We start from the raw sequence: 26,973 nt of genomic DNA on the forward strand, positions 1-26,973 counted from the left end.
AGACCCTCACGACTCACTTGAATCTTCATCACAGTCTTAACCTCTTGCCTTCAAGCCTTCTTCCTTTTGCTCTTGTTCCTCGGATTCATTCAAATCCGCGGCTTGTCCCAATGTCATCCGTCGCGTATGCCTCAAAGTGTGCTTCCCTTGGCTCTTGTCCTTGTTGCCTTGTCCACGGTCCCTCAGATGCTCCATCCTTCATCGGACCCAAAGCCATCAAGCAGAGTCATATGTGTATCATGCAAACTTGCACAACTCATATACACATATCAAATATAAGGGTAAACTTAACTTAAACCCTTTGCTCAAATATCAAAACACATGGTCACACTGACCCTCAAGATTACATCCAAAAATCTCTCTTTTTTTAATGTTTGGCAATACGTTTAAGTTAGGGAAAACATAATAGCAAAACAACATGCTAATAACATATTTTGAACTTACGTTGCCAAGGCTACACACTTGGACTTATATCACCATGGAAATATGCAACATGCATTTGAACCTATCACAAGGCTCCCCTTACACCTAAACTCCCCATTAAGCTAGGCACTTGAGACTTTGGTGACTACTAATTAGGCTTTAACTAAGTCTAATTTTGTTACCCAATCCAGCTGCCCCAAGCTCCATTACATAGAGCTTGGGAAAACAACCAAGCTGATTATACCGTTACTAGTAGACTGGTGTCAGGATAAGTCGACTGGTCCTCTATGGAATTCGACCGTTATAACTCCAACGACTCGATACCAATCAACTGGTACCTACACCAGTCGACCGGTCCACTTCCGTTTAGACAACAAAAATATTCTATTCTCCCAACTCGACCACCAGTCTACTGGTACATACACAGTCAACTGGTGAAACTCTAAACCTAGGGTTTCCCTTCCCGAGTACATTTCTCTCGCACTTGGACCCTCACAACTCACTTAACTCTTCATCACAGCTTTGATCTCTTGCCTTCAAGCCTTCTTCCTTTTTCTCTTGTCCCCCGAATTCATTCAAACCCATGGCTTGTCCCAAGGTTATCCATTGTGTATGCCTCAAAGTGCACTTCTCTCATCTCTTGTCCTTGTTGCCTTATCCACGGCCCCTCGGATGCTCGATTATTCACCAGACCCGAAGCCATCAAGCTGAGTCATATGTGTATCCTGTAAACTTACACAACTCATTTACACATATCAAATACAAGGATAAACTTAACTTAAACTCTTTGTCCAAACCTCAAAACACATGGTCACACAGAGCCTCACGATTGCATCCAACAAAAGGCAGGTGTACACAAGTTCTAGGATCGAAAAGACGCTAGAGGGGGTGAATAACATTCGTCATTTTTTCAATTATAATGAGTTAAAACAAATGCAACAGAAAAGGGAAAAGAGAAAAGAGAAAGAACAAAAAGCAAGCTCTAACACAAATATTTTTACTTGGTTTGGAGCCTTTGACGACTCATACTCCAAGACCCACACTCATTGAGTACTTTCAATGGATAATCACTATCAGTTCGAAAATAGGGTTACAAAATTTGAGTACATGAACTATAAAATAAATGTCATCGACAAAAAAGAAGTACAAACACAATTGCTTAATTATTGGTTGTCGGAACAACCTTTCAGTGTCGTCAGAGCCTTCTCGAAGCAGCATGCAAGAACGAAAGTCAAAGCGAATATTTTTTTATGGAGCTACTGGTCAAATCCTTTTTATAGGCCATCGCTGGGTGCTTGGACCGGCCTCAGGTGCCTAGAGTGCTAATGTGGTTACACCTCGTCGAAAGTTTATCTCTAAAATTTTTATCCATCTCCAAGCACCTGGACAGGTCCAGGTACTTGGACCCTAACTTGTGCTATCCACTCAATGTCTACCACATCAGCTGGTCACCCGCTGGCTTCATCCCTTGCCCAAACACTTGGACCACCTCTGGGCGCTCGAACCTCCAGGCGCCTATACCAAGTCTGAGCGCCGGAACCCTTTTTTCAGCATTTTTCTTTCATGTATCATAAAGTTAGCATAATAAGAAATAATATGAAAATAAGTATTATATTTGATAGTCTCAGGGCTGTCCGATCCTGACTTTGAGTTTCGTTGAAACCCTTGATCGAACTGATGCCTGCTATTTCCTAAATCAGGAATGTGCCCTCACTGAATCTCTCCTCCAATTGCTTACCTCCACTTACCAATCGCAGACTTTCTTGATGTCAGGTCCCTTGACCCACTAGGATTTCCTGCCAGATCTCAACCAATCTAGACTTTAACTAGTTATCAATCCAACTAGTCTTCTTCTTGCCAAATCTCAACAAATATGGCTTTCATGTCAACTATCAATCTAGCTGGACTTCAGTCTGGTGTTTCGGTCCTCTAGACCCATCAAGTTTATATCCTGCACACTTGGTAAAAGGATTAGATCATAATATAATCTAACTTTAACTTTTGTTATACATCAAAATTTAAGTTTGATTATTAGTGCAACTTGTACCAACATAAGTTTTGTCGAGTTGGTCTACAGAGTGAGCCAAAAATATCTTATCGATAATGTTCTTTGAGCAAGTGATCGACCTCCCATATGACTTCCTCAAGAGTCCTGATAAATTTCCCGTAGAACACATTCGGTGTCTTCCAGCCCAAGGCACTTGAGCAAGGGGTGAGAGAAAACTCTCTTGTATAAGTGATCACCTATCAGAGTGAATTGGTTAGTTCTCCTTCTAATTACACAGGCTTGCTATGAGTTGGCCAGTAGAGTCTTAGAGAAATGAAATCAGCAAGCTTCGCTAGTTGGCATGTGTCTCCATACTTGCCTGCTGGTTAATATGAGCTATAAGCAAGGTTTGTACTATTGGGTGTCCAAAACCCATGTAGTTAATGAGTTGTCTATTTTAGCTAATTTATCAGCTCTTTGTTTGTCTGACTGGAGAATCTTCTGTAGAATGACCTCCTAAAAGTTAGGCTTTAGTCTCTCAAAAACATTGACATACATTTTCAACCTCTCAATGTTGACTTTAAAATTTTTGACTATTTGCCATTCTGCTAAGTGAGAATTCAAGTGGAGTATCACTCAAACGGCACCCACATGATTTGCCGCTTGTAGACTAGCTAAGAGAGTTGAATATTTGGCTTCTATATTGGAAGCCTAAAAGTTTAGTTGCACGGATAACATCAATATATCTTCTTAGGGAGAGATCAATAGAATTCCCACCATACTATCCTACCGAGTGGAGGACCCATCCATGTAGACTTTCCATGTGTTGGGGCAATTTCCCTAGGTCAAGTTTGACCAGTTTGACTAAGCTTGAGTTGAGTCAAGTTTGAGTCAGGATTTGAGTTTTGATGTTTGACAATATAAGGAGATTGCTGGAGCAATCGTCCGGTTGTGGAGATGGTCAAAGGATTGACCAGGTTGATGAGAATACAAGTCAAGTAGGTCAAGCTTGACAGGAGACTTGATTGGGAAAGTCCTAACTGGAGGTTAGGAATTTGGAAAGTCTTAGTGAGGAGCCAAGCAACGGGAAAGTCCTAGTGAGGAGCTAGGCAGGAGAAAGTCCTGGTGAGGAGTCAGGCAACGGGAAAGTCCTAGTGTGGAGCCAGGCAGGAGAAAGTCCTGGTGAGGAGCCAGGCAACGAGAAAGTCCTAGTGTGGAGCTAGGTAGGAGAAAGTCCAAGTGTGATCATGGCAAAGGAAAAGTCCTGGTGAGGAGCCAGGCAATTGGAAAGTCCAAGTGTGATCTTGGCAAAGGAGAAAATCCTGGTGAGGAGTCATACAATTGGAAAGCCCAAGTGTGATCTTGGAAAAGGGTGTAAGTCTAAGCACGTGGTCTTGGCAAGGTAAGTCCTGCTATGACTTGGCAAGGAAGACCCAACAACTAGGATGAGGCCGAAGGAATCTCCTGAAGGCAAGACGTGAAGGATGGGGAGATATCCGAGGGACACAAGGCTGATGGAGGAGGCTAGAAGGCTACGGGTGTGGCCAAATGCTAGGCATGGAGACCCAACAGGTCACAGTTGACCGGAAGTTGGGTTTGGGACTTTGGACTTGAGTTTGAGTCAAGTTCAGAGTGTTCAATCGATCGGGCGATCGATTGAACAGGGTCCAAATCGATCGGTCGATCGATTTAGACTGTGCTATGATTGTGGGAAGACCCAATCGATCGGCCGATCGATTGGGATATGAAATCATTAGCACAAAGACTTTCCCAATCGATCAGGCCATCGATTGAGAGCTGCCAATCGATCGGTCCATCGATTGGGCAGCAGAAGCTCTCACGCGGGCGAGAGAGCACAGAAAGGCGCTGAATCGATCGAGCGATTGATTCAGGCAGTCCCAATCGATCGGTTGATCGATTGGGAAGTGATCGTTGAGTAGGATGCAGGTGATGGATGGCTACGATGGAGCGGTGCTGACGTGGCAATCATTGGGGTTGATTTCAATCGATTGGAGGCACTATATATAGCCTAGGCGGAGCGTTTTCTTCGCCAGATCTTTGTGATCTTCTCCTGCGAGCTTACAGTGATCTTCACAACGATTTCTCCAGCACTCACGCCAGTTCTTGAAAGCACTTGAGGAGCATCTTCAAGGTTCAAGAGGCAACAACAAGTAGCAAGAAGAAAGGTATATTCACTTGTATTCTTAGAGTTTCTTCTTGTATTTGTATTTGTGTTGTGTGTGAGTTTGTACGAGGCTTCTCCGCCTCCGACTGCGATCGAGAAGGAGTTTTTCATAGTGGAGGAGCGTGTCGTGTGTGGATCCTTGGATTAGTCACCTCTTCTTGAGGTGAATACCAAGTAAATCTACTTGTCAGCGTTGTGTGAGTCTTGTATTTTATTTCCGCTGCATATCATCATCAAGACGCAACCAATGAGCACGCGACGAGACGCTATTCACCCCCCTCTAGTGGGCAGATCGGTCCCAACATCATGTACTTTCTGTTGGACCCTTACGGTCGGTTAGAGGGGGGTGAATAACCTGCACAATAAATTCAAACAAAATACCTTCCTTGAAACTTATAGCTTGATTAAAATAAATACTTGTATAAAAGAATTAAGAACCTAATTAAAAGGAAGAGGCACAAAAAGTGTTACTTGGTATGTAATCAGCGGATTACTAGTCCAAGGAAATTAAAGCTCAGTAAAAATCTTCTTTAGGTGAAGTAGCCTCTTACAGTAGTTAAAGCTCACAATTACAAAGCTAAACTCAAATAGAATCTCTTAAAAGTGTTGTTTTTAGCTTCTGATATCAGGACTGTATTTATAGCCTTAATCAGGGGACCTGAAAGGATTCTAGGCACCTGGACAGGATAAAATTTTATCCTCATCACAACGGATCGTCACAGTTGGCAAAGCAATAAATTTTCTGGTCCGGACGCCTGGACCAAGTTCAGACACCTAGACCGAGTTGTTCTAGCTCCACCTGGGTGTGAGCCCGGGGCGCCTTGGGTCTAGGCGATCTGGGCTCCTAAACCTAGTCCGAGCACCCGAAGTCTGGGCACCTAGAATAGCTTCGGGCACCCAGACTAAAGTCAACTTTTAGTTGACTTTTCATCCTGGTCTTCCACTCCGGGTTTGCTCACTTGGGTGATTTCAGCCATCCGGAATAGGACACACCCAAACTCATTTTTCGACCTCTAGAAACCTTCCGCTCTGGCTTCTCGTCCCTCGAAACTGTTGCACGCTTTCTTGTCGTCCTCCAGCGTACTCTTCCGTAGCACTTCGTCCTTTGGATGCACCGAGCCCGCCAACTCTTTCCCGTGCCGTCCTTCTTGCTAGCTACGTCTTTTGTTCGACCTCTTATACTCCTAAGTTCCTACACACTTAGACACAAGGACATTAAAACATAACAGGGTCTAACTTGACTTGGTTGATCACATCAAAAATATCATATGGTACTTACAATCTCCTCCTTTTTTATGTGAACAATCTCAAGTTAAGTTAGGGTAAACCACAAACAAGTAACAGTAAAAAAAAGTAAGTACATGAAAAAATGTACCCTCCCCCTAGACTTAATCTTTAATTCTCCCCCTTTGATCACATTAAAAATGAGGTATTCCATTAAAATAACTTTAAAATAAATTTAAATAAGAGTTTAAGGGATAAAAATAAGAAAAAAAATCACCAAGTTTTAATTTCAAAAATCTAGATTTAGAAAAAAAGATTAGAAAAAAAATTGACCATAGGGAAGTAGAAATATCCAGAGCTATGAAAATTTTCATGAAGTTATGGATTTCATATAAGCATTAAAAAAATATTTTATAAAAAATTAGTTTGTTTTTTTTTAAATATTGTAATTTTGAAAATTTTTAACATTAAAAAATTATATTTAGATAAATAATTTATAAAAAATTCACCAATAGTCAAAAAATTCTAGAAATTTTTTTTTAGATAGAATATTGAATTCCTCTTTCTCGGAAAGATTATAATCAAATTTATTTCAATAGAAATTATACGAAAAAAAGTTATTTAGCCAATTCTAAGCAATAAAAATATTAAATCAATTCAAATGTAAGACATGTATAAAAAATTCAATCCAAGCATGATTTTTGAATCCAAAATAGATTCCTTCCTACCGGATTAGTAAGAAAATTTTTCAAAATATATTTTGGTGATAGTTTTCTGATTTGGTTCTTATGATATCTATAATACCAATTAATTCCTGAATAATTTTGAGCTAGATAAACATGTGAGCATGTAAAATTTTTGAAATTTTCTATTTATATTTTCATCTTTTCATTTTCAATTTTTATCTTGTCGAAATCTTCTAATCGACAGGATGTTGCTAAGGTTAGTTTTAATTCATCATTTTCCTTTTTATATTTCTATTTTCAATTTCTAATTTATAGGTATTTTTTGATAACACTTTTACAAATTTAAATAACTGGTCAGGAGATAGAAACCATACTTGACTTATCTTGTCGATTTCTGATGCCCCCCTGTAGAGCTGCTTTCTTCTGATGTTGCTCCCCCTTCAACGATCCTCTCGATGCTCATTGTGGAAGAGCTTGCTTCGTAATTATCTTGGAGACTTCCCATCAATGCAAGTCTGGGTTGGGCTTCAATCTCCGACTCTGACGACATTTCGTCCCATGTCACTTTTAGATTTTTATATTTTGACTGGATCAGTTTCTTTTTCTTCTCTTTGTTCTTCAATTTGGGGTTGTTGTCTTTGACACTCCCTTCTTCATTGTAGTGGTAACATCTTATCTGTCTTCTTCTTCTTCTTTTATCCTGCACTTGACTAAACTTATTAGTTTTAAACAAATTTTTGAATTTTATTACCATGAATGTTGTTTCATCATTGTCGAGGGACATTTCAGATTCTAGTTTATTCATTTTTACCTTTAAGGCAATGTTGCGCTTGGGCTCCTTCTTTAGATGTGGACATCTAGTTTTATGAACTTCAATGTAGAAAATAACTCTTCTAAAGTACTTACCTCTAGATCCTTGGAGATGTAATATGCATCTACTACGGATACCCATTCAGAAGTCCTAGGAAAGGCCCTAAGTGCGTACCTTAGCAAATCTCAGTTGGTTATCTTTTCTCCTAGATTCATGAGTCCGGTGATGAGTTCCTTGATCCTTGAGTTAAGGTGTGCAACGATTTCGCCTTCTTATAATCAGAGGTTGCCGATCTGGTTCTGGAACAGATCCTGTCTCGCTAGTTTTGCCTCTGAGGTCCCTTCGTGTAGTTCCAAGAATTTCTCCCAGGGCTCTTTGGCTGACTCATAGGCTCTGATCCGGTTTACTTCTTGAGGTGGTAAAACGCTAAGTAGATGAAACTCTGCTTTGCTGTTTGCCACGAAGTTGGCTTGCTCCTTTTTGTTCATTGGTATTCTTCTTTAACCCTCTGGTGCTACAAAAACAAATTTCATAATTAGCAATAAATCAAAATCTATCTTAAAAAATACCTCTATCTTTTTCTTCTAGTTCGCGAATTTCCCCTCGAACTTTGGTGGGTAGATGTTTGGTTCAACCATTTTTTGTGTTTCGATCGACGGTTAGTCCTCTTGAAGCATCCTGGCTTTGATATCAATTGTTGGACCCTTGTAGCCATCTAGAGGGGGGGGGGGGGGGGAATAGCCTGCACAATAAATTCAAACAAAACACCTTCGTTGAAATTTATAGCTTGATTAAAAAGATACTTGCATAAAAGAATTAAGAACCTAATTAAAAGGAAGAGGCACAGAAAGAGTTACTTGATTTGTAATAAGTGGATTACTAATCCAAGAAAATTAAAGCTCACAAAAAATCTTGTTTGGGCGGAGTAGCCTCTTACAGCAGTCAAAGCTCACAATTATAAAGCTAAACTCAAATGGAATCATTTACAAGTGTTATTTTTAGCTTCTGGGATTAGGGCTATATTTATAGTCTTGATCAAGACACTTGGAAGGGTTCTAGGTACCTGGAGGGGAATAAAATTTTATCTCCATCACAATGGATTGCGACAGTTGGTAAAGCGATAAATTTGTTGGTCCAAGCGCCTAAATCAAGTCTGGGTGCCCAGACTGAGCTATTCCAGCTCGATCAGGGCGTGAGCCCGGGGTGCCCTAGTTCCAGGCAATCAGGGCACCCAGACCAAAGTCAATTTTTAGTTGACTTTTTCCAGGTCTTCGACTCCGGCTCCTTCGCTTGGGTGATTTTGGCCATCTGGAATAGGGTTCACCCAAACCCATATTCCGGTCTTCTCAAGCAACCTTCTGCTCCAACTTCTCATTCCTTGGAATCGTCATGCACATCCTTCTCGTCCGCCAACATACTCTTCCACAGCACCTCATCCCTCAGATGCACCGAATCTGTCGACTCTCTCCCGTGTTGTCCTTCTCGCTAGCTGCATCTTTCGCTCGACCTGCTATGTTCCTAACTTCCTACACACTTAAACACAAGGATATCAAAATATAACAAGGCCTAACTTGATTTCGTTGATCACATCAAAACTATCACGGGGTAGTTACACTTTCTAGCTCCAAGTTGTGAACTTTAGTTAGAAAATTAGCTAAGGCCTAGGCCTTGATAGCCGACTGGGGTTGATATTATATATCATGCTCACTTAACCTCGCAGTCCACTTGATTAGCCTCCTTGAAGCCTCTAGATTAACTAACACTCTGCCAAGCTCACTGTTAGTGAGAACTATAATCTAGTGTGAGAGAAAATAGGGTCTCAGTTAGCGAGCTATCAGAACTAGCCTGAAGGCTAATTTTTTAAAAGTGGTCTAGCGACAATCAACATCTTTTAGTAAATGACTTAGAAAATACATATGTTATTGCTCATTGCCCTTTTGTCTAACTAGCATCGACACGATAACATCCTCAATAGCGGACAAGTACACCCAAAGTTGCTCTCTTGCTATTGGCTTGGAGAGAAATGATAGACTGGACAAGTAGTCTTTATGTTCAGCGAAGGCCTTGTCACAGCTTTTGTTCCACTGGAACTTGGTGGCCCTATGAAGCATTTTGAAGAATGAAAGACTCTGATAAGCCAACCGGGAGATAAACCTTGAGAGTGTCGTGATCCGCCCACAGAGTCACTAGGCTTCTTTGAGATTCTGAGGAGGGGACATATCTTTAAGCTAAGACTTTCTCCGAGTTGACTTTGATTCCTCGTTCAGTTATCATATAGTCAAGGAACCGACATTTCTTGACGCTGAATAAACACTTGCTCGGATTTAACTTGCGCCCATACTTTCTCAGTGTGCTGCAAGTTTCCTCAATATTGGTGATTGAATTTACTGCTAGGGTGGTCTTAATCAACATATCGTCCATGTAGACTCTAATATTTCTCCTGATTTACTCCTGAAATACTTTGTCCATGAGTCATTGTTAGGTTGCTACTGCATTCTTTAGTCTGAATGTAATGATATTATAGCAAAAAGTTTTGTTGTAAGTAATAAATCGAACCTTCTCTTGGTCATCCAAGGCGAACAGAATTTGATGATATCCCTGATAAGTGTCCAGTGTGCAGATCAGTTCATGCCTTGAAGTAGAGTCGACTAGTTGATCGATTCCAGGGAGAGGATAGCAATCTTTTGGGTAAGCCTGGTTGAAATCCTGAAAATCAACGCAAACTCGCCACTTATTTCATGGCTTGGGCACCAATACCACATTGGTGACCCAAGCTAGGAACTGAACTTCCCGTATGTGTCTTGCTTCCAATAGTTCATTAACTTTCTCTTGGATGATCTTCTTTTGGTCTGTTCTGAAATCCCTCTTCTTCTGCTTGACTGGCCGAGAGTCAGGTAGGATGTGAAGTTGGTACTCCATATCAATGGGGATACTCTAGTGATCTCTTGTAGTGACCAAGGAAAGATGTTCTGATTCATGTAAGACATGAAACCAGACTCTTTTTAAGTTATGGGGGGAGATCAGTCACGATATAGGTGGTCGCTTCTGGATGATCGGGGTGAATTTAAACCTCTTCTTGTTTTCCAACCAGTTGGGGTGTGGGTGCCTCATGGGTTGTTTGTACTTTTGCCTCTTGGTTTCGGTGGGCTTTGAGAGATTTCATCTTGATGATATCTACATAGCATTTCTGAGCGACCAGTTGGTTCCCTCTGACTTCACCCACTTGGCCTTCCACCGGGAATTTAATTTTTTAATAGAAGTTAGAGACGGTAGATCGGAACTCATGTAGGGCAGGCCTCCCTAAACATTATAGACAGAGAGGGTATCCACTATGATGAATATAATTCTTCAAGTTCTCATATGGGGCTTGGTTACCAAGGAGATGACCAGTCTAATCTGGCTGAGAGGTTGTACTTCATATCCTGTGAATCCATATAAAGTCATTGTCATGGGCTAAAGTTCTTTTTGGTTAATCTACATTTGGTCAAATGTTGTCTTAAAGAGGATGTTCATAGAATTCCCCATATCTATAAAAACCCTAGCCACATCGTAGTTGGCGATGGTGGCTTTAATGACGAAGGCATCGTTGTGAGGGACTTCCACTCCCTCGAGGTATTGAGGCCCAAAATCGATCTATGTGTCTGGTTGGAGTTGACTTCGTGGATCTTGAATCGATGACCATGAATCTCTCAGGCCTGGTGGGAGTTTCCATTTGTGGGACCTTCGAAGATCATGCCAACCTTTCTCAAAGTAGCGTTACTTTGATTTTCCTCTTGTCAAATCTGAGAGAACTTGAGCTCCTCGATTGAGGAAAGGACTTGATTACCTCATTGTTGAGGAGTGTAATTTTGTTGATCGGAGGGGAAGGGATAACTACTTGATATCTGACTAGATGGTTAGCCTCTTGATGAGGCTACCGACCCTCTTCAGTCACTCGACAAATTTTTGAGTGTATTGGTGATAGTCCCGAGTGGCATGCGTTTTTGATTTATGGTATGAGCAAAACATAGGGGTGATATACATTAAAGGGGGTCTGCGAAGGAGGTCTAAGCGACCTCCATATGCTGGACTGCTCTCTGCTCTTGGGTCTATGGGGATTCGGTTAGTACTGCTTTTAATACACAGTGGGTGGCATATCTTGTGCATTGCCTAGAAAGGGGGAATTGCAGTAGCAACCTCCTTTCTTTGAGCAACTTGGGCCTCCTCGACATTGGCATACTTGACAGTCCGACCTAGTATATTGACAAAATTTTTGGAGGGCTTCCTTACCAGAGAATGGAAGAACTTACCGTCCATGAGTCCTTGCAAGAAATCACTCATCAATATCTCAGTAGTAGCTGAGAGGGCATCCAAAGTGGCCTAGTTAAATCGCTTGATGTATGATTTCAATGTCTTTTTTGCTCCATGCTTGAGGGTGAACAGATTCAGCGAAGTTTTGTGGTATCTTCAACTGCTAGCGAAATAGTAGAAGAAGGTAGTCTTAAAGTCTTGAAAGAAGGATATGGAACCCGGTGGAAGCCTCTTGAACCATCTCTGTGCCGAGCTTGAGAGGATTGTCAAAAACACTCGGCATTTGATTCTATTTATATATTGACGTAGAAGGATGGCATTCTTAAATTTATAGAGGTGATCTTCTGGGTTAGTTGCCCCTCCATATTCTCTGACCTGCGACGACAAAAAATAGCAGGGCAGCTGGTAGTCCAAAATGTCTTGAGAAAAAGGAGTACTTGACCGATTGGGTGAGCGGCTAACTACGGGAGCCTTGCCTCGTTTCAGGTCTCGGGGAGGTGTGTCTCCAGCAGTAGAGGATTCCTGCGACCACTCAAATTTCCTAGGTTGTGCTCTAGGCGTCTAGAATAGAGCTCTGGAGAAGTCAATACGCTGCACTGGTTTGTTTATTGGGTCAGTGGCTCGTGGTCCTTCAATGAACGTTGTAGGTACTTTTGAAGGAGCCCGATTTGCTGATTGTTGCTTCTACACAAGTACTTGCACTTTAGCCAACACCAAGAAATCATGGTTTTTTTGTGACAAGGTTATGTTGTGAATTTTCTAGGTTTGTCCATCTTCACATCTCAAATTGAGTGTGTGTTCTCACAGATAAAGCCAAATTTAATCCCGTCTAAAATTGGCGAAGGCTGGACCGCTGGTAAGCTGGCTAGATCACTGATTGGAAGAAGACCCCGAACAAGAAGCGCCTACGAGCACATGAAGAAGAAGGGGGAAAAGGACATAAATAAGCAGGCCAGAGGGGTCCCTAGAGCAACTACTCTAACATTCAAGTCAGTGAGGAAATGGTGAATGAACAGTAACAAAACGCAAAGTTTTTGCCAAGAGAAAGCATACATGCGCCTGCGAGGCGAGCCCTTTTTTATAACATATCCTTCCTGCATTAATTGGGCGTCTTATCAGAGTGGGAAACATCCCATCATTATATCCTAAATGTATTATATAGTCACACACATCACTCATACCCTATATATAGTCGTAGGATTATTATTGTTACGCGTGCTCTGACAATTATATGTGCAACATATATGGTGACATGATCGGTATGTCTTGGGGCCTATGAGCCAAGCCCCATTTGCTTATTGGGCTCTCAGGGCCCAAGGCTCATCAAGAGAAGGTAAAAGAGGAAAGGAGCGGAGCCTTAGAACTCGACAAAATCTGATTAGATAGCTTTTATGAGTTCGACAAAGAAAATGTGTGGTGTTGTAGGGAGCTGAACCCCTGGGGTCGAGGAAACCCAATCAGATAGCCTCACTACACTTGGACGAGAGGCATATGCTGTGTTGTGGGAAGTTGAGCCTCTGGGATTGGGGAAACCTGATCAGCTAGCATCTCTACGCTCAATTGAGAGACATATGCTATGTTATGGAGAACTCAACCCCTACGATCGGGAAAACCCGATCAGTTAGTATCTCTGTGCTCGACCGATAGGCATATGCTATGTTGTGAGGAGCTAAACCCCTAAGGTCGGTGAAACCCGACCGACTAACCTCTCTACACTCGGCTGAGAGGCATATACTGTATTGTAGGGAACTAAGCTCCTGCGGTTAGGAAAATCTGACCCGTTAGCCTATCTACGCTCAACCGAGAGACATATATTATGTTGCGGCGAGTTGATCCCCTCAGGCCGGGGTGGTCCGGGGTGGTCCGTTTGGCTTAGTGGCTCTGGATGGCATGATTGATAATTTATTTCATTTGATCCATCCTATACTTTGACCACGACATTCAAACAGTTGACTTCCTGGCGCTACGTAGATGCCACCCATACCCACGGTATCAATGGTAGAAAAATATGGCGATGACTCTCGATTCGGCTTCGATTTATAAAGTTCTTCGTCGCTTATGTTTTGTTAAATTACTATGCCGATCAATGATATCGTTCCTATTTATAACCGTTCCTAGTCTATACGTATTCATGTGCGAAGAACAATTCTTATTTTAAGAAATCTAACATTTTGCACTTAGATACAATTTCTTAGCCTTTAATAGTTTCAAGAGTAATATTTATTTATTTTTCCTGAACTTTGAAAATGAAGTTGATTACAAAGGAGGGTGTGATGGACAAAAAACCCTCATTTAATTAACGTCGTAAGAATATAATGAATGAGTACAACATCATTATTTTAAGTTGAATGAGTGTGAAATCTATTAAAATATTAATATACAAAAGAGCTTAAGCATCTTTACGGGAATTATTTAGGGAAAGAAATTATTAAAAGTCACCTTATTCCAATATTATTATATTATTTATTTTGTCAAATCTATTATAATTAAAGTATCATTGACCGACTAATTGATATTGTAGTAATTTTGGTCAAAATTATTTCATATGAAATTTAGGGATGGATTCAGAGGGAAGGTGACTTTGACGGTCGCTCCTTTTGTCGGTAATGGAATCTCTGGTAGTATGAGATTCCACCGATGGAGATAGAAAATACCCTCCCTTGTTCCATGTAAAAATCGCTCCTCCATTTTTGAATTTCTGAATCTGTCATTACATATGGTAGAAATTTTAGTTAAAATTATATTAATTATATATTAAAATAATAATAATCTCAGTTAATCTAGTGACTACTTCAAGATAACCGAAAAACTATATAACTTTGGCTAAAACTACCTAAAATAATTTTGATCCATTATTTTGATCAAAGCTATTAAAATAGTATGGAACAAAGATATTTTTAGGAATGAAAAATAAAATAAAATGAGAAATCTTTTGATATTTTCCAAAAAAAAAAAAAAACTCCCTTACCTCTGAGGTTTTGCTCAATTATTTACTATCAATAAAATCTACTCTTTTCTATGATATATATCTTTTAAATTAATTTATATCTTTTAAATTAAGTTGGTTGTCTTATCAATTATAGTTGAAAATATAATTAAAATCTCACATTAGAAATATATAAAAAAGATCATAAATTTAAAAGATTAAAAATTTCTCCACTGATATAAAATCTTTTGGGTAGAGCTCAAAAATAAATATATGAAAGTTTAAGCCTAAAGTGGATAATATCATATAATTATAGAGATATATAAATTCTTTTGGTCCAACAAGTAGTATCAAAGTCAAGGTCTAGACTGGATGTCATGTGGGGGTGACCTTGAACGAAGTTGACTGGAGACCCGAAGCATGTCATGTGTGGCCGAATGCTTACCGGGAGGCTCGTAATAGGTCAAAAGTGATAAAATACTTGAGGGGAGGGTTGAACCATAAGAGTAATGGTAATTTTTCATTTGAAAGGAAGATTGTTAGTAATATAATTAAAATGTTATATTATAAATATATGGAAAAGATCCTGAGTTTAAAAGATATAAGATATCTCGATTACTATGAAGCCTTTTAGGTAGAGTTCAAAAATAAATTCACAGGAACTTACGTTCAAAGTGGATAATATTATATCATTATAGAGATATATGAATTCTTTTAATCACAACATTATGTTCTATAATATATCTTTAACACTTCTATTATGTTTTCAAATCCAATAACTTTATCATGAATTATATAAAAAATATAATAAACTTATTATATAGATATACAATTGTAAATTGTTAGATTATATATATTTATTTGTTTATAGTTTTTAAGGTAATTTAGTATTTTCCTTTTTCTATTTAGGGTTTAGGGCTTCTTAACTTAGCTATATAAGACTTTGTACTTTGTATTTCTCATATACTTTTAATTCAATAACATGACTAGTTTTGTCCTCTTCTCAATTTTTACATAGTATTAGAGTCTTCATCTTCATGGCTTTGATAGTTTTTTGGTGCATCCTTACAGTTTTTGTTACGAGTCTTACAATTTTGATTGAGTTTCTTTTGTTTTCGCATCAACTTAGTTTTGTTTATTGTTCTGTTATTCGTGAGCACTATTTATTCTGTCATCATGAGTCATCGTACAAATGATTCACTTTAATTGATTAGTGTCTGACTGGATAAAAAAATTATTCATATTGGAGATATGTTATTTAAACTTCTTGCGAGGAAAATCTATGTAGAGATATGTTTCAGGTGTATGAGTTAAACCTACAGACAATAACACTAATAATTATGCAAAGTTGTTAAATGTTTGGGAGGCTAATAATACAAAGATTATTACATGGATCAATAATTATATTTCACACTAGGTGCTCAATTGGACAAGTATGAGACTGCTAAAGAGGTTTGGGATCATCTGGGAAGATTATACACGTAGTCTGACTTTGCCAAACAATATCAATTAGAAGCAGATATTTACACACTTCGGCAGCAAGATATGGGTGCCCAAGATTTTTATTCTACTATGTCAAAACTATGGGATCAGTTGGCACTTACAAAATCCTCAAAATTACGAGCATTCCCATCTTATGTTACTTGTAGAGAAGAACAATATCTGGTCCAATTCTTGATGGCTCTTCATGATGACTTTAAAGGATTGCATGGGATAATTTTACATCGTAGTCCTCTCCCTTCCGTTAATTCAGTTGTACATGAATTGCTAGTTAAGGAGATTCACCTTAAGTCTCATGTTAATAAGAGGAGTATTACACCATCTATGCTATCTATTTGTGCAACACCACAATGGCCTCTGCCTCATAATCAAAATAGGTTGACTTTGAAGGTTTCAGTGATGAGTGTGCCTATTGCAATGACAAGGGACAATGGAAGTCTCAATATCCATTATTGTTAAATAAAGGTAAACTACCACAACAACAAAAATGACCACCATAATAGCAATATCAGCAACAACGACCTTAACAGCCACCATTACTACATCATAATGCTTTATAGAAACCTGACAATCAACCACAATAGTTGTCATATCTGTTGGAACCCCGAGGTGTTTTGATGTGATCAAACAAGTTAAGCTAGGTCCTGCATTGTTTAACCCTTGTGTCTAAGTGTGCAGGAGCTTAGGAACACAGGAAGTCGAGCGGAAGACGCGGCTAACGAGAAGCACGGCACGGGGAGAGAGCCGACGGGCTCGGTGCGTCCGAGGGACGAGGTGACCGCGGAAGAGTACACTGGCGGACGAGAAGAACGTGCGCGGTGTTCGAGGGATGAGAAACCGGGAAGGAAGGCTGCTCGAGGAGAAGGCCGGAACATGGGTTCGGGTGAGCCCTATTCCGGAAGGCCGAGATCAGCCAAGCAAACGGAGCCGGAGCGAACAGACCCAGACCGAGATGAGCTGGATCGAGACGAGCTGAACCGGAGTCAAAAAGTCAACTTATGTTGACCTTAGGGCTCCGGGCGCCCGGAACCGACAGGGGCGCCCGGAACCCTTCCGAGCGCCCGGAATCGACTTTTCAACGGGATCGAGTTTTGACTCGATCCGACCGTTGGGGGATAAAATTTATCCCCCCCAGGGCGCCCGTAACCCTTCCAGGCACCCGGACCAAGACTATAAATATAGCCTTGGTCCAGAAGCAATTAACAATCAAGAACAACTACTTGTAATCCAGTGCTTTCATTTGTGTTATTTCTTTCTGTGCTTTTAACGCTGTAAGAGGCTACTCCGCCCAGAGGATAATCAATTAGTGCGCCTTCTTTGCCTTGGATTAGCAATCCTCTGATTGCAAACCAAGTAATTCCTCTGTGTCTATTTTCTATTTTAATTAGTCTCTGCCTTTTTAATTACAAGTTCTTTTAAGTTAGTTGAATATCCGAGAAGGGATTTTGGTTTTATTTTGTAGGGCAATTCACCCCTCCCCTCTTGCCGGCCTCCAAAGGGACCTACAAGTGGTATCAGAGCAAGGCGCGCTTCAGGAGGACTAACCGCCGATCGAAGCAACAAGATGGCCAGACCAAGCATTGTCCCACCAAAATTCGAGGGGAACTTCGCAGACTGGAAGCGTCGTATGGAGGTATTCCTAAAAACAGATTTTTGAAATTCGGTTTATTATGAAATATGGTTTTGTAGCTCCAATAGATAAAGATGGAAAAGAAAAAGAAGAGAGCGATTGGACAAAGAAGGAGCAGAATGAGTCGGTAGCAAACAGCCGTACCTCACTGAGCGTGTTACCACCTCAAGAGGTCAACCGCATTGGAAACTATTTATCTGCTAAAGAACTTTGGGAGAAGTTCTTGGAACTCCACGAAGGCACGTCCGAAGCAAAGCTCGCTAGAAGGGACATCCTCCGCAACAAACTGATGAACATCCGTCTGGAGAAAGGTGAGAAAGTAGCTGGTCTACATGCAAAGGTAAAAGAACTAGTTACTAGTCTCGAAAACCTTGGTGAAACGGTAACAAACCGGGACACTATACGCTACACGCTCAACGCGTTTCCAAGAACTCCGGAGTGGACATCAATCGTCGATGCTTACTACATCTCAAAAGACTTGGAGGTAAGTACTTTAGAAGAGTTGTTTTCTACCCTTGAATTACACGAAACTAGATATGCAGAGATATCAAAGGACACAACCCAGACTATGGCTTTGAACGCAACCAACAAGGATGAACCCGAGTCAGACTCCAAAGACGATCAAGAAGCATACATGGTAAGAAACTTTAAAAAGTTTTTTAGATCTAATAAATTTAAAATGCAGAATAAAAAGAATCAAAAAGGTAGAAGAAAGGTGCGGTGCTACCAGTGTCAGAAGGAGGGACACCTAAGGGAAGACTGCCCAGAACTCAAGAAGGTCAAAATGAAGACACCCAAGAAACACAACCTAAAAGCAACTTGGGACGACACTTCTTCATCCGAATCAGAAGCTCAAGAATATGCTGGGATAGCGCTGATGGTAAGTTACGAAGGGCAAAGCTCATCAGAACCTAGCATTGATGAAGGGGGAGCGACCTCAGACGAAGGCAGCGAAGCAGGGGGAGATTCAGGCTTCAAGTCTGATATGGTAAGTGAGGTATGCCTCTTACCCCCTGATCAACTTTATTCTGGCATTAAGGCAATGACTAAATCCATGTATAAATTAGAAAATGAAAATATCAAATTAAATAATGAAATTTTGGAAACAAAAAGAATTTTAGCAAAATCATGCCTTATAAAGGATTTTGATAAATTGAAAATTGAAAATGAAAAACTAAAAGAAGAAATAGAAAGATTGAAAAAATATAAAAGTTCAAATATTTCTACTTTTAGAAATTATAGAGGTTTAAATTGGTATTATAGATTTCATCAAAGTCAAATTAGAAATATATCAAAAATCTATGTACCTAGGAAATACTTGGTTAACCCTGTAGGTAGGAACCTCTACTGGGTTCCAAAAACCTGTTTAATCTAAAATTAGACTTAGCATTTTCAGCAAGGAAATTAAACGACTAATTTCATTATGAGGCTTTGTCTAAGGAAGTGGTTGTTGCTCCAATAACCAAGAAGGCCTAGTGCCTCGCCACGACCTGGAAGCCAAGTATTGAAATGAAGAGTTTAATTGACTAACTGAAAAAGCATTAATTTAATTTACCTAATGCTTTAAAAGAGTTATTCAATTTGTGTTAGAGAATATTTAAAATTAATTTTTTTTTTTGAAAAATAAATTTTTTTTAACTTAGAAATTTTTCTATGAATATTGTCTTATACATTTTTCCTTTAAAAATTGCCTTAGAAATTTTTTATGAAAAATAACTTAAAAATTTTTCTGAATATTCTTTTTTGAAACATTGCCTTACAAATTAATATAAATTGCCTCAGAAATTTTGTTTTTTTTTAAATTCACTTAAAATTTTGTTTACCTTAGACTTGTTTAAAGAACCCCTATTTTTAATGTGATCAAAGGGGGAGAAGAATGTTAAGTCTAGGGGGAGTCTAGGGGGAGGTATATAAACTTTTTTTATGAAATATCTTTGGACTTAATTGCAAATAAATTATTTTTATTGCATCTATTTTTCCCTAGCTTAACTTGGGTTGCTCACATCAAAAAAGGGGAGATTGTTGGAACCCTGAGGTGTTTTGATGTGATCAAACAAGTTAAGCTAGGTCCTGCGTTGTTTAACCCTTGTGTCTAAGTGTGCAGGAGCTTAGGAACACAGGAAGTCGAGCGGAAGACGCGGCTAACGAGAAGGACGGCACGGGGAGAGAGCCGACGGACTCGGTGCGTCCGAGGGACGAGGTGAGCGCGGAAGAGTACACCGGCGGACGAGAAGAACGTGCGCGACGTTCGAGGGACGAGAAACCGGGAAGGAAGGCTGCTCAAGGAGAAGGCCGGAACATGGGTTCGGGTGAGCCCTATTCCGGAAGGCTGAGATCACCCAAGCAAACGGAGCCGGAGCGAACAGACCCGGACCGAGATGAGCTGGATCGAGACGAGCTGAACCGGAGTCGAAAAGTCAACTTATGTTGACCTTAGGGCTCCGGGCGCCCGGAACCGACCGGGGCGCCCGGAATCGACTTTTCAACAGGATCGAGTTTTGACTCGATCCGACCGTTGGGGGATAAAATTTATCCCCCCCAGGGCGCCCGTAACCCTTCCAGGCGCCGGGACCAAGACTATAAATATAGCCTTGGTCTAGAAGCAATTAACAATCAAGAACAACTACTTGTAATCCAGTGCTTTCATTTGTGTTATTTCTTTCTGTGCTTTCAACGCTGTAAGAGGCTACTCCGCCCAGAGGAGAATCAATTAGTGCGCCTTCTTTGCCTTGGATTAGCAATTCTCTGATTGCAAATCAAGTAATTCCTCTATGTCTATTTTCTGTTTTAATTAGTCTCTGCCTTTTTAATTACAAATTCTTTTAAGTTAGTTGAATATCCGAGAAGGGTTTTTGGTTTTATTTTGTAGGGCAATTCACCCCTCCCCTCTTGCCGACCTCTAAAGGGACCTACTGTAACGACCACCCTTCTTACTACTACCACACTCTAAGGATGACTGTTACTTAACTGCTAGCTCTACTTAACCGGTGTGATCGAAACCACGAGGAATCTCTACCGAAAAATTTTGACAGAGTCTCCCCTGTACCGGTGACCATATCCGTAAATACATACAGAGTATACTCAGCCACAGGCGGCTGAAACATATATTTTCACAACAACCACGCAGTTTAATAAATCAAAACATGCAGGTAATGAAAAGCGGAAACATAACTTCTTACTACAAAATTTTCTTATCAACTTAATAAGAAATTAAACTAAACAAATTCTTAAACTAAGTGAGTTCTTTAGCTAAGTCCAAAGGATCTCCATAGTCCACACATCACACACCGTCACAGCATCTCCTTGTCGCCTTCTTCCTTATACTTTAGCTTTTCCTTTATCTGCAGTAGGAGGAAAATAGTATCTATAAGCTAAAAGCTTAGTGAGCGCTATCCTACTCACAAAAACTCGATATGCATGTATATAAATAAAAATATGCTAAAACTGAATGCTAACATGTAAAGCTACTCATGCTCATAAATAGCAAAGAAATCAACTAACTGAAAAGCTAACATGTATAGCTACTCATGCTCATAAATAGCAAAGAAATCAACTAACTGAAAAACTAACATGTATAGCTACTCATGCTCATAAATAGCAAAGAAATCAACTAACTGAAAAACTAACATGTATAGCTACTCATGCTCATAAATAGCAAAGGAATCATGCTAACTGAAATACTAAACATGTACAGTTAATCATAGAACTATCATGTGTATCAATAGGAAACTGAACTGATACATAAGCTGAACTAATTAATGCTAAACTGAGTCTAACTTGTATTCACATAACTAATTTGTGAAGTTTTGAAAACTATTTACATAATAGATTAAAATAATAATCATGCTGCTGATGGGCCCGGCAACTGTACTTGCTGTGCGCGCATCCCTAACTAAACGCAGGATTGCAAGTTCCGAGTCTAGTAGGGTTTACTAGGTTATCTAAACCTAGGGACGACTGTGGGAGCCCAACCCAATGGCCATCTGGTCCAGTACAGTGCCACTGCTAAAAGTAAAATACTGAATCTTAAACTAATTAACTTATCTTGCTTTTACTAGGTTATCTGAACCTAGAACTAGGTTATCTGAACCTAGAGGCGACTGTGGGAGCCCACCCATTGGACCGTAGTCCCATATAAGCTGAAGCAAGACTAAATAAGTTATTTTAAATGCTTCTACTGCATTAACTGAGCTATTAAAATTCCTACTGTGGCATTATATTGAGCTAAGCATTTTATCAAGCACTTGGTGTGCACTAGAACACACCCTACATACTAAAAATCTGTATACAAAGCTTAACATAAATCTGCATGCAAAGCTTATCTAAAATCTGCATGCTATAAAAATAGGACTGCTCATGTTATTCCAATAGCAAATAGGAGACTAGAACAACTTAAGCATGCTGTGATAGTAAAACAAATTCAACTACTAGGCATGCAATAGAATCTAGAAAATAAAGGAATCGTTGCTGCATGGAATTAACAGAATATCATGCTTCATCAGGAAATACTAAACAGCAATGAAAACTAAAACTGCTCATGCTTGAAAACAGCAAAAGAAAAGAACCCGAAATCAATAGCAAATGGGTACTAAAAGATCTACTCATGTATATCTATATAAACTAAATTCACAATGTTGTTAACATCTAATCAACTTATTCATTTCCAAAAGATACGGAATTAATAGCTTGCTTTAGAAACCCAAGGAATTAAGTACAATCAATCCTGTACACTGCTCTAAATAAATCCATTAATCTACCATTAAGGAAACCAACAGATTAAACTAACTCATAATACTCAATGTGCATATATATGTATATACATCAAAACTGAAACTTAAATGCTTAATAAACACATGCTGGTCCAGTAAGCTATAAAGGAAATCAAATTGGCATGTCTAATTAAGCTACAAATGAATAAGTCTACTAAGGAACATAAACAAATAAAACAATTTGTTCCAAAATCTGAAAGCATCACTAAGGAACATAAACCACCTTGAATCCGATCCAAAATTTGCTCACAAGATAATCTGCATATTCAATACTAATTACAAGGCTTGGAAGGAATTCTAATCCACCCGCTTGAACTGAACTAACTCTTCCCTTTCTTTCTTTAAGGATCATGGCAGCAAGCAAAAACAACAAAAGCTCCATGAAACATGCTCCGAAATCAACACAAGAACTAACATAAATCCGAAACCACTCCTACAACAACTTAGTGAAACAAAATCACCTAGTCTGAATGAATCTACCAAAATCAAACTACAAATCCCGAAAGCAAACAAAGAAGAATCAAAGCTCGCGGAACTACTCCTACTGCAGGTGAGAAGCAACTCACCTCGCTGTTCTTGGACTTACAACCGAGCAAGACAGCTTCTAGGGCTTCGGAGAAACTCACGATCTCGGCCTCTTCCTCGCGTCTTCGAGTTCTCCTTGTCGAGAGGATCAAGAGGACGAAGAAATCTCTTGGAATCGAGCCTTGTTCGGCCGCCGGAGACGTGCCCTAGGTTGGCTTCGTTTCCGCCCGAGAGGAGAACAGCGCCGCTCGCGTCAGGAGAGAAAGGGAAGAGAAATCGTGAGATTAGGTCACGGCTAATCAAGCCCTAAGTTCTCCCTTTATAACTCCAATATTTCTATTAACTACTCTTGCTTAAATACAACTTGATTCGGGTTTTATTAACAAACCCGCGGCTGGTCTGTTGGTTAAGCGAACCTCTGCTTCACCCGAGGTTCACGGTTCAAATCTCGGCTTGGATATTTTTTGTCGAAACTTCTTTTGTTCAGTAAAAATACCAAACGAACTCCAAAAATTACGTAAAAATACTCTAAAATTTTCTAAAAATCTCTAGAATTTTTCTAAAGCATTTCTAGATTTTTATAAGGACTTTTAGAACTCGAAATAGGGAAAATTGGGTCGTTACACCTACAATATCGACTATCTCAGTCTAGTAATATAGTGGTTACTCCCTCTTTAGATCTATATATGCTTGACTAATTTCAACAATTCCTTACTTCATAGCCCTTAGTCATCTCAGCTTCCTCTTATACAGGTTTGCCATCATCTGGTATTTCATGTGTACCATCATATGTTACCTAATTTATCATCTTTTGTTTCTTGTCCTCCTAGTTCATTAATGTCCATTATGATTGTTGATGGTACTCCTATGTCATTAGTAGGTATTGGTTCAATTGTTACGTCTTATTTATCTTTTATTAATTTTATTACATTCTGAGTCTTAATTTAAATCTAATTTATGTTAGTCAATTATGTGAGTCTAGATATCTAGTCATTTTTTCTTCATCCAATTGTTATGTTCAAGATTCATGATCTCAGATACTGATTGGGATAGGCTATAAACAAGGAGGGCTCTATATATATTTTGGATCAACTAAAAGAACCAGATGTTGTAGCTTCGAATGTAGACTTTTCATCTTTTCATTTTAGTCATTCATCTTCTAATTTTTATTTGTATCATTCTCATTTAGGTCATGTTTCAGTATCTTGTTTATAGTTTTTAGCCTCTATAGGAGTATTAGGATCTTTAAAAAGTTATGATATTTCTTATTGTATTGGTTGTAAACTGGCTAACTTTTTTGCCTTACCATTTTATAAAAGTCTTTCTTTTTCTTCTACTTCATTTAATCTTATATATATATATTCTGATGTGTGGGGATTCTCCCTTATTTTTAAAAAGGGGGTCAAGGTATTATGTTTTATTTATTAATGATTACACTCGTTACTCTTAAGTTTATCTTAAAAAATATAGATATAATTATCTTACCATTTTCAATAACTTTAGAGATCTTGTGAAAACTCAATATTCTAATGTCATAAAGTGTTTTCATTGTGATTTTAGGAGAGGGGGGGGGGGTGAATACACTTTGAATGATTTTTAATGTTTACTTGCTTTTGATGGTACTATTCATCAAATTTTATGTATAGATCTCCTGAACATAATGGTGTAGCTGAACAAAAATATAGTCATCTTATTGAAACACCACATTTATTTTTATTGGCGATCGATGTTCCTAGTGCCTTTTGGGGGGAAACAATCCTTACTGCTATTCACGTAATTAATATAATTCTAACCTCACACAATTCAAGCTTGCCGCATTTTGAAAAATGGGTATGCTCCCTGTTTATTCCTCTTTGGGTATATAAGATCAAAACTAAATCTGATAGATCTATCGAATGATACAAAGTTCATCTTATTGCTTCTGTTTGTCGATGGATAATATCTCAGATGGATGTTAAGAATACATTTCTAAATGATGATATTCATGAATAAGTTTATATGACATCTCCTCCTGGAGTTTCGCACCAACCTAGTGAAGTTTACAGGATTCGTAAAGCACTTTATGGTCTCAAACAAGCACCTCGTGCTTAGTTTAAAAAGTTCCCTATGGTGATTATTTTGTTTGGTTTTCATCCTAGTAATCTTGATTCAATATTGTTTGTTAGATGTACGAGTGCAGATCATATTTTTTTATTATTATATGTTGATGATATGATTATTACTAGTGATGATTCTAATGGAATTACTTCTTTGAAATCTAAGTTAACTCATTATTTTTCTATGAAAGACTTGGGTATCCTACGCAACTTTCTGAGCCTTGAGGTCACATATTCCCCAAAGATATCTTTTATCCCAATTAAAGTATATATCTGATTTGTTTGAGCATACATGTCTCACTGATAAAAGAGTCGTTGATACTCTTATTGAGACTAATGCTCAGTATTCTCCATCTAATGGCCCACCTTTGTCGGATCCTAGTTTGTACCAAACTATTATTGGGAGCTTGTATCTAGATATTATGTGTGTTGTTCATATGATTAGTAAGTTTGTCACTGCACCAACTATAATTCATTGAGTTGCTATTCTTCATATTCTTAGTTATCTTCAAGGTACTCAATTTTAAAATCTTTTATTTTTTTTCTACTTTATCTTTGGATCTACATGCATACTCTGATGTTGATTGAGCTCGTGATCCTACATATTGTAAATCTACCACTGACTTCTATGTTTTTCTTTGTGATTCCCTCATTCCTTGAAAGAGTAAGAAACAAAATGTTAGTTCTAGATCTTTCACAGAAACTGAATACCATGTCATGACCTCAACTACTTGTGAGATAATTTAGTTGTGTTGGTTGCTTATAGATATATGTATTTTTCTTCATCAACCTACTTTGTTATATTATTGTGATAATCATAGTGCTACTCAAATTATACACAATTCAGTTTTTCATGATTGGACGAAACATATTTGATCCTGTCAAAAAATCGGAGAAATGACAAGTTGGGGATGTGACTACCGTGTTGACTGGATGTAAACTCCGCTCCGCTCTACAATATAAGAAACATCAGTGCCAAGCCAGGGAAAGGGTCCTTAATGTTAGCCCTTCGACGCTCAAGTCAATCACTGATAGAGCAACAGTAATACAAACATAAAAAGTGAATTATGTGTACCTGCGCCGGTGTATGAACCCCATTATATAATGCCCTGGTGGGCGACGTGCATGCTTTTCGAGGCATGAGCACGTTCTCCCATTGGTTGCAGACACATTCCCCAATTGGACCTAGACACGTGGTCATGGGCACGTTCTCTAATTGGTCATGGGCACGCCTTCCGATTTGTCCGTCGTATGATATGCTTGTAGGCCATACCACATGTCGGTGATGCCATCAACCAAAAGTATATCCAAATATACGTCAGCGTTCCCGTTGATCGACCGAGCTACATAGCCTCTCGGTTGAGTGCTCCTTTGTTCGGCTGCTCTTCCCTATGACGACGAGTCTAGATAGTATGTTCACACCCGATCAAAATAGCGATCCAATCATCTACACGTGCCTTCGCTTGGTTCATCCCATTTCTGGTCGAGCGACTCATACCCGATCGGCCCTTGATGTAAGGCTTAGCTCGACTACCATTTAGTGAGCCCATTGGTCCTCTGGCATTGACCTCCTTGACTTTGACCTCTAAGTCAGTTGCTATCTTCTTCGTTTAACCTACACTTGGTGGGCCCCCTTTATCACCACATCACAAGCCTTCCCCTCAAGTCTAGTCGAAGGAGGCAGAAAGTCTGACTGACTGGACAAGTAGTGCATCGAGTGACCTCCTCCGATCGGACACTATCCATGACCTGGTAACTAGTCATAGGGCCTACCGGCCATGCCTTGTTTGGGGATGTGTAGCTGTCGCTCGGGTGATACCTCATAAGTTTGACATTGGATCGACTGTTCGGCTATACCATAATCAAATATTTGTGCCGATCAGGATGGTTGACGCCAATACTTAGTAAAATTTTTCATTTC

Source organism: Zingiber officinale, chromosome 10A, assembly GCF_018446385.1.
Source record: "Zingiber officinale cultivar Zhangliang chromosome 10A, Zo_v1.1, whole genome shotgun sequence".
In the NCBI taxonomy this organism is placed as follows: domain Eukaryota; kingdom Viridiplantae; phylum Streptophyta; class Magnoliopsida; order Zingiberales; family Zingiberaceae; genus Zingiber; species Zingiber officinale.